This window comes from Apostichopus japonicus, chromosome 8 (genome assembly GCF_037975245.1).
Source record: "Apostichopus japonicus isolate 1M-3 chromosome 8, ASM3797524v1, whole genome shotgun sequence".
NCBI lineage: Eukaryota > Metazoa > Echinodermata > Holothuroidea > Aspidochirotida > Stichopodidae > Apostichopus > Apostichopus japonicus.
The window spans coordinates 17,150,673-17,158,446 of NC_092568.1; the positions used below are offsets into that span (position 1 = coordinate 17,150,673).

Here is a 7,774-nt window from a genome sequence, read left to right on the forward strand (position 1 = left end):
AGCTCCGGGTTGATCTGGGATAAGCAGTGACTGGTGTTTATCATCTGTTGTTGTTTATTACATATGTAATTTGACAAAACATTAATAGACATGTACAATAAGCAGCACTGTACATCACATGGGCTTATGGTGTTGCTCCTTTTCTTCTAGTACTAGAGAAACCTCAAGTACCTGTTCAGTGGTTGCGAGTGATACTGAGTACAGGGTCTTATACAAAGGTGCAGGGGTTGAACTGAATTGTAGGCTGAACACTGAGCTCGGGGTCTGATCCATTATGCGAACGCAGCCTTTTGAGACTTGCACATGCCCAAGAGACAACCAGTTTATGTGCTATGCAAACAATAAGTCACATATATAATCTCATATATGCACTCATTAAATCACGTTGGACAACCAACTACTTTATTTGTTACCAGCTTTACTGTAACTTTAAGAGAAAATCCACATCGTCTCTAAGCAAAATTCCTCAAAAGTCACTGCTGTCCAGTTACTGACCAGAGGGACTTAAATATTTTGTGGACTGACCATCAGGGCTGCAATACTGTAACACTGAGAATGACCCAACGTTGCCCCTGGATTCTAATCCTTAATCTGCCCGACAGACAGGCGCTTTATTGCTAACTGTGAACATAATCGTAAGCAAAGCATTTCAGTATGTTGGTATAAAGGAATTCCACCAACTCATATGGTCATTTCTGTCCACTGTCATTCTACTGTATATGATTTTCACCCTATGAATAAATAACTGCTGAGTTCTATCATCAACTCTCTTAGATGATGGAGCTACAACCACTCTGTGGTCACAGCTGATAAGGTACATACAACTCTGTGGTTGTAGCTGACATGACACAGTCTAAAGGTAGAGATCATTTTGGCATTGGGCAACATTTACCTTTTTTTTTCAGCTCAGGCGCTTTCAATTTTCCTATGAGTCAACCAAGATTTACGTCAAATGTCTGTCAGGCCTGATTAATGTCATATCAATGCCAATAAATAACTATTCTTTTCCCCCTTTTTTTTTTTGTATTCTTTTCAATTCATAAATTATGTGCCTTGCTTTATACTGAATGTGTTACTAGTACAAAAGTACTTGTAAGAGTTCACATCATTCAAAGGGATTTTGACTCAATCATCTCATGTGCAGTAACTGAAAACATAAAGTACTGTAGGTGCTCATGTGAAAAGCAGCATTTGAAGTTCTGTCTCAGCAAGTCTGTACAGAAAGAAAACTGGTTAAATTTCTAAAAGAATATATAAAAGCCCTAGAATAATTTACGCTCTTTCTATGTAAACAACAATTGTGTTCCAGTACATGGAGCATGTGAAAATGACTATAACGGTTTAGGCAGCATACTATCTCTCTCTTCTCTTCATTCCACTCAATAATTATGCAGCAACAACGTATTTCTCTGACCTTTAAGAGGAAATGACACATCATTGGCGTCCTTCATTTGTTTTCAGAGATCCTCAACTCTGCACAATACTGTATATTTATACTGTGCTGAAAATCTGTTAATGTAAATTAAAATACTGTAGAGCACAAAATTTCATGTTGACAAAGCTGGTACAGTAGAAGGTAGAAGTGAACATGTCTAATGTGATTGGTTGTATAAGGATCCTCTGCCATGTGATGTATTCTATTAAAAAAATTACATGCAAGCTAGAAACTTGATTACATCGGTAAGTTACCAAACAAAGCAAGAAGGTATTAGATATGATAAAAGCAAGTACACATGCAGAATTGAAGTAAGTTTAAATTGCAAAGCTGATTTTTGTCAACTACCAAACTCATTGGGAATTACCTGTGTTAAATGGCTCGCACTTTGCACATGTTGTACATGTTAATTTGTAATGTGCGGTCGTTGTTCACAAACTTAAAAGGGCATTATTCCTCTGCCTAACAAAACGTCACTTAAAATCATATACTGCCACATAACTGGGAATGGAATTAGCTTGAGCAATGTGTCGTTTCATGGTATTTAACTTTATTCATAAAAATTGTGACACTCATTTATCAATTTTGATCTCATAACGCAATTGGCTTGGCTAAGGCAACTCACAACACTTGAGTATAATATAGTACTAGTGGTCCCAGTAGTCTGTTTATTTTGAACATCTGGAAATCCCTGCTGTACCAACAGATATAAGAGCATGAAACTGCTGCTAGTTACAAAACCTTTTAACCGATTGCAACCATATTTCTTTGACGAGTTTCAACTAATTAAAATCCATGAGTTAGTGACACAAGAGCCTTTTAGTGGTAATGTAATAAAGAATCAAATCCAAAGTTCACCATTTTTTTGCAGTTTTGGTAGTCCAGTTTCACCACTGAAGCATGTTCCAGCTGAGGTGGTTAGGCTTCCCTGTGTCATACGTTAGGGTAGTGTTCGGATTGTTAACACAATATACTTTAAGAATAACAATACACTACATGGGGCCAAACATCTTCTGCATGACATTAGCTATATTTTACACAATGTACAAAATTAAGGAGTCTTGAAAGAAATCTGCTGTCCTTCGATATCATGACTAATACTGATTATGTTTAATATTTTGCAAAGAATTTTCAGATCATCGTAGAGAGTATTAATATTTAAACAACAGGCTTGCACTATGTAAAAAAGTTTGGTCCGTAAAGGATATGAAACTTTAGTAATTTGTTCATTGCTGAAAAAGACCCTCCCAGTTAGAATGAAATCATTCATTGCCAAAATGTCAGAATTGTGTTTGGTTGTGGTTAGTGACAATATAATCTTAGAGGGGAGTGGGATTGGATATTGCCAGATACTCAACTGTTTCCCTCCTATCTCTCTTCAAATTGACCATGCATACAGTACACTTACAATATACCTTACCCCCTAGTTGCCTTGCCCATCATTGCTCCCCCTAAATAATCTTCCCAACCACCGACAACTCTTCCTGTGGTATTTAGTGGTATTTACAGAACATGTTAGCTACATTGGGAGTTTCTGCAAACATTCCTTAACCTGGTCCAACATAAATTACATACATACATGTACAACATGAACAAATGAACATGAAGTTCAGATATACTTAAAACCTTAGATTTAAGTCATGTTATGCACTGACACCCTAAATGAAAAGATGTACAATATGTACTTATCCAGACAGACGTGCAGACTAACTTTTGCATTGCCGATTCTTTGCGAAAGGGCTAAAATCTGGTGAAAATAGTTATTTTATATGATGAATGTGTCTGTAAGATTTGTCTCTAAGATTTGTGTACCTGTCACCATGGGATGAGATGATTCAAGCTGTAAATGTGAGTGTTGATATGTGCTCAACAAACATTCAGTAGACCTATCATTGCACAAAACACAAAATACACATATATAGATGAAGAGGATACTGTTGTAGAAAAGGCTGTAAGATAGGAAAAGTTAGAATCCAATTAAGCGGTCCTGGAGAGGAAAGTGGTTCCAATTACTACATACTGATGTTCTATAGCCAAATTTGAACCAAATGGGAGTGAAACAGAGAACTGAAGAATCAAGTTGCAAGTTGCATACACAGGCAGATATTAGAACACAGCACAAAAACACAGAGTATTTGACCTTTTCCTGCATTTACTGAACAAGATAAGATGAATGCTTAATCCACTTCATTGTCATTGTTTTCTAAATTTGTTAGTTGTACTGCAAACTCATACTTTTCTTGTTCAGGACACCATGATTTATATTTAATAACTAATAAAATGTTAAGTAACACAAATGGTTACCTACAGAACACAACTGAACAAGCAACAAATGACATGAAGATTGTGAGTAAGGTCAATACGGGGCAAAAGTCTGTACTTTTTCTGTGTAGCGTATTAGCATTGATGTTTGTGTATTTAAATAATTAATAATTAATAAAAATACTACATGGTGTTGTATACACTGTCCAAAGCCTGATGTATGTATCTTTGCATTTTGTGTAGAAAATTTGCCAATTTGAATAGAACTTCTAAATGTAATAACATATAAACTATTCCTTGGCATTGCTCTCAGTCTCACTAAGTGGCCTCCATGTTACATTCACTTCTTACTCTTTAGTCCCTGCTAAGAAATAAACTAACCTGGCTCTGGTGCTAACTTAAGATACAATTTCATGTTTGTATGGGATGTCTGTGCAGTCATTTGCAAAGCATCAAAAGAGGCAGGGGAACTCAGTGAGACAACTATTTATTGCAGACTTGGATTCTCATTACAAGTTCTCATATTACTAGAATCTAAGACGAATGACTTGTTAGCACTGTTTTATGAGGGATGGCAGATTACTGACTTTACTGGATATTATTTATGATGGTTTACATTAAGAACACCTTTTTCAAACAGGTGTTATATACAATACATTACAGTAATACAGTTGTGTTACAATGCCTAATGATAATAAGTTTAGAATCGTATATTGACAATGACAACTTCAACATAGTCAAACTGTAGGGTATATGGATGTGAATCATATAAGTACTACCTACTGTATAGATTCTTGACAGATGTCAAGGCCTTATCCAGGTTAGCCTATTGTTAATAGTTTCTATGCAGGTGATAGTGGGTATATAGAAAGTCACTATGTAAGTAATCCTAAGAATAGCTAAGCCTATGTAATCCTAAGAAATACTAAGTATATATTGTACTCTATATATAACCTGTACACTAAGGAATGTCATCTGTCTCTGTGACAGATGGGAAGATGAGAGTAATAGATCAGTAGAGCATACACTACCACGGTGTGCAGTTGTGTTATTCTTGAGTTGTCTCTACATTGGCGTAGTTGGCAGGACATTGTTGGTTCGCATACTAACTTGGTGTGCATGTACAATGCAGAGACGGTAACTGTCCAGAGCTATTAATTTGTTTAATAATAATCTATATTTTCCAATTCCGACCAGGAATTGTTGTTTTGAAAATGGATCAAGGTAGCATCAAAATTGGTGACAATGCTCTTCTCAAAAGCCACCCACTTTCAAATTTGATAAGGAAGTTTTCAGCAAGATTAGCACCCAAATGGCGAGGACCTTACAAAGTCCTTTCAAGACTCTCTCCTGTTAATTTTGTAATTCAGTGTGGTGAGGATAAATATGTGCAACTGTACATAATCAGGAATGAGGCACTGGTGCTGTAACACTTGAAACTGTTGGTAACATGGTAGGATCATCCTTCAAGGGAGGGGATGTAGGGTATATGGATGTGAATCATTATTAGTATTACCTACTGTATGCATTCTTGGCAGATGCCAAGGCCTCATGGCCTAACTTTAGAATCCGTACCATTTGAATGGGAAAGCTTACTTCGAATCGGCAGAATAACAACTGTATAATCCGGTTAGGATTAGGAGCTAGAAGAACGGGAGGTGGAGATAGGGAGTGATTACATGAATGTGGGAGAGAGTTAGTAAGCGGGATATGGATTAACAGAAATTGTCGAATGATACGGATTCTAAATTAGTACAGGCCTTATCCAGATCAGAATAGATCAGTAGAGCATACACTACAACGGTGTGCAGTTATGTATTTTCTTGAGTTGTCTTTACAAAACAAGGTCACTTAGCCTAGTCAGTTTATAGCATTAGCCCAGGCTAGACTAACAGGTAACAAGGTAGGCTGTTACTAGTGTTGGTTACTCATTAGTTACATCTAGCTTAACACAGGCTAGCATAATTTCAATGCTGAGGTCGATAGAAAGTCTAACCTCCTTTTACTACACAAACATTACATATCAGTTAACTATGAAAAGCAGTAACACTAACAAAGTAACATACAATCATGAACTTGTTCTGTTCCAAGGCTTGAGTCTGATTCTTGAGCCTTATGCAATTGGATATTGAGTTAAGCCTAAGCTATGACACAGCGTGTACAACCCTAGCATTTAGCATGTTAGGGCAACAGTGGAGGGCCTTGCCTAGCACTGTTTCCCGTCTTTGTCGTACCACGGGACGAAACGAACATGATTACTTGGTTGAAAATAACACTTTATACATTGAATTATATATATTACGTCAATATTACCACAACAAAGTCCTAGGGGTACCGTACCAGCTTCACAATTGTTTACATCTAGACAACGGAGAGGAGCATCATATTCTTGTCGCCATGTTCGAATGTTACCATTGGCATAACACATAATACCGCTGATTGGCGGATTCTCGTCAGCTGGTACAATGACGTAATGTTGTTGTCTATTTATAGTTTGAGGGGAATCAGGAAGAGTTGCCACGGTTGGTTATTTTTGCGGTTACCTTATCCCTAGCGAATAATTATACCCTTATTCCAGGTAGCAGTCATGCTTTAAGCAGACATAGCAAATCCACATATCCCCAATCGCCACCCGTATCCATAGATCTCTGAGATACACAAGTGAATGTAGCACCAAACCTTATTCTATAGAAGAAATTCCAATCATCTTACTGGGCTAACGCAGACCAAATTTGTGAGCACATCATTTGCAAAACGTTAACATCAAAGACAGCAATGTGGATTGGTGAAGAAACTACCTCATTCAGGGAAAAGGAGGACCCATCGTTTATTTGCTTAACCTGCTTAACCAATAATAATAGAACTGCCTGCAGTTAGGTTCAATAGTGCAGAAATTCTTTCAACCGGTTGACGGCCGTTACGAATCTCTATAACGCTTGGATGATGCTTTCCAGAATTTGTTAGCCTACATATAACCAAGTTCATTAACTTTCATTAGTCCCGAAAGTAGGCTATGTATATACCCATCGTGAATACGTCTATCTGACCAGGTGCGTATCCAGGGGGGGGCGTTGGGGGCGCGCGCCCCCCGGGTAAGAAAAAGAGAAGAGAAAAAAGAGAAGAAAAAAGGAAAAAAGAGGGGAAAAAAGAGGAGGAGGAGAGGAAGGAAGGGAAAAGAAAAAGAAGAAAGAGATAAAAAGGAGAAAAAGAGGGAGTAAAAGCAAAACACGAAGACACCGGGAAGAGAAAGAAGAACGGTGACATCATTACAGCGCTGAAGGGTAGCCAGTGACGGATCAATGATTTCGTAAAAGTGTGACTCACCCTACCCCTTACACCGACAACTTCATTTTTTGACGTTTCCATTTTCCTCTCTCACTAATGATCTATATATATACTATATATGGTCTATCATAACGCGTGTGTAGAATTGTGCTATGAAACCAACTGTGGCTGGTCTCGAACTCGACCGTGTCGTCGGGGAACATGACGCATTTTGGGATGGGGGCGACCGCCTGCCCCCCCCCCATTCAGCATTTTTTTTAAATGATATCGCTAAGTAATTTCAAAATAGAAAGTGCTTAGAGGCAACTTACAAGGCCTGGGAAGTGTCATTTCCAGCGATCTGGGAGACATTTTCGGCCAAAATTTGCTTGTACGCTTCGCGCCAACCTATGGTGGCGCTACGCTTAGACAATTTGCCTACAGGCTTCGCCCCTCCCAAATTCCTCGCTACGCGCCTGTTCAAATTTGTAACGCAAACAGCAGATATCACATCATATCAGTGAACATGAAAATGGCGTTCCAGGATGAAAAGCCTCAAAACTGTCCGACTTGCCTGAAAAAATAACCAAAAATTTTCGCGCGCGAAGCGCGCGTTCAACGTGTTCGTGACAATATCATATAAGCACGCATCGGTTATTACATCGCATGCCATCATGTACCGTACGGTCCGTTCAAATTGCGCAGTATACCGCCAGATGCTATTTTAAATAACGACATGTCTCATGTAGATGTATAAAAAGCATGGAGGTCCAATTATGTCAAAACTCTCTTTTACATTAGTAATGGCGAATT

At 38.1% G+C, this 7,774-nt stretch overlaps 1 protein-coding gene across 3 annotated transcripts in view; it reads right to left on the reverse strand.

Annotated features, from left to right (window-relative positions):
- The window catches only part of LOC139970776 (protein phosphatase 1B-like), a 17,575-nt gene extending 11,418 nt beyond the window's left edge, over positions 1 to 6,157 (reverse strand). For 2 of the 3 annotated variants that reach the window (XM_071976758.1, XM_071976760.1), the window contains exon 1: positions 6,011 to 6,151. The gene's annotated coding sequence lies outside the window, so the exon portion shown is untranslated. Of the gene's footprint in view, positions 1 to 6,010 lie in introns of all 3 variants that reach the window. The other variant, XM_071976759.1, reaches the window with a different exon arrangement.
- Between the last annotated feature and the right edge of the window lie 1,617 nt (positions 6,158 to 7,774).